We start from the raw sequence: 1,180 nt of genomic DNA, 5'->3' as shown, positions 1-1,180 counted from the left end.
TTTTCGAGACTTGGTTTCTTTGTGTAGCCCTGGCTGTCCTGGAACACACTCTGTAGACCAAGCTGGCCTCAGAATCAGAGATCCTGCCTCTGCCTCCCAAGTGCTGGGAATAAAGGTGTACACCATTGCCCGGCTGTTAGAAGGGATCTTGTCCCTCTGTTTCTTCCACAAAGTATTATTGGTGCACTATATTAAGGACACTATGCATTTTGGACCAAGTGAACAGAAGATGAAACCACTGTGGACTTCTTGGTAACACATACGTTGCACCAAAGGATGAGAAACAAAAAATCCAACCAAAATTCCAAAACCGTCTACCTCAGTGAAATTCTTAGGCATACAGTGCTATGAGGCACACAGATCTATTCCTTTTAAAGTGAAGGATAAGTTATTGTACTTAGTTACTCCCAATCACCAAGAGTGAAGCCCATTTAATGAGCCTACTTGGATTCTGGAGACAGCACATTCCTCACTTCTGTGTGTTACTCGGGCCCATTCACTAAGTGACTGAGAAAGTTGCTAGCTTCATGTGGGGCCTGGAACAGGAAAAAGGCCTTCGATATGTTAAGGCTGCTGTGCAATGATCCGGAAGCCTTCATGGCACTTGAGGTATCAGTGTCAGATTGGGGTGTTACTTGGAGTCTTTGTGAGGGTCCCTGGGGGTGAATCACAGAAAGACCTTTGAGATTTTGGAGCAAGCTCTTTGATCATCTATAGACAACTATTCTCCCTGTGAGAGACCACTCTTGGCCTGCTACTGCTAAGGGCCTTAGTGGAACTCGACATCTGACAATGAGCCACCAATAGTATATATATATCCTGGGCTGCCCATTTGTGTGAACTGAGTGTTGCCTGACCCACTAAGTCAGAAAGTAGGACGTGCACAGCAGCAATCCACTATCAAATGGAAGTGATATATACATGACTGGACCTGAGAAGGTCCTGAAGGTACAAACACGTTACATGAAGAAGGTGTTCGAATGTTGGGGCTTCTACTCCCATTAAAGTGTAGTCTGCTGCCAAGCCTGCACCTATAGACTCAGAGAGTGTGCCCTATGATCAGTTGACTGAGGAAGAGAAGACTGAACCTGCTTTCCTCATTGTCCTACACACTATGCAGGGACCCAGAAGTGGACAGCTGCAACATTACAACCCCTGTGCTGGTTTGAATAAGAGTGGC

Source organism: Rattus rattus, chromosome X (assembly GCF_011064425.1).
Source record: "Rattus rattus isolate New Zealand chromosome X, Rrattus_CSIRO_v1, whole genome shotgun sequence".
Taxonomy (NCBI): Eukaryota; Metazoa; Chordata; class Mammalia; order Rodentia; family Muridae; genus Rattus; species Rattus rattus.
This window is presented reverse-complemented; position numbering follows the sequence as displayed.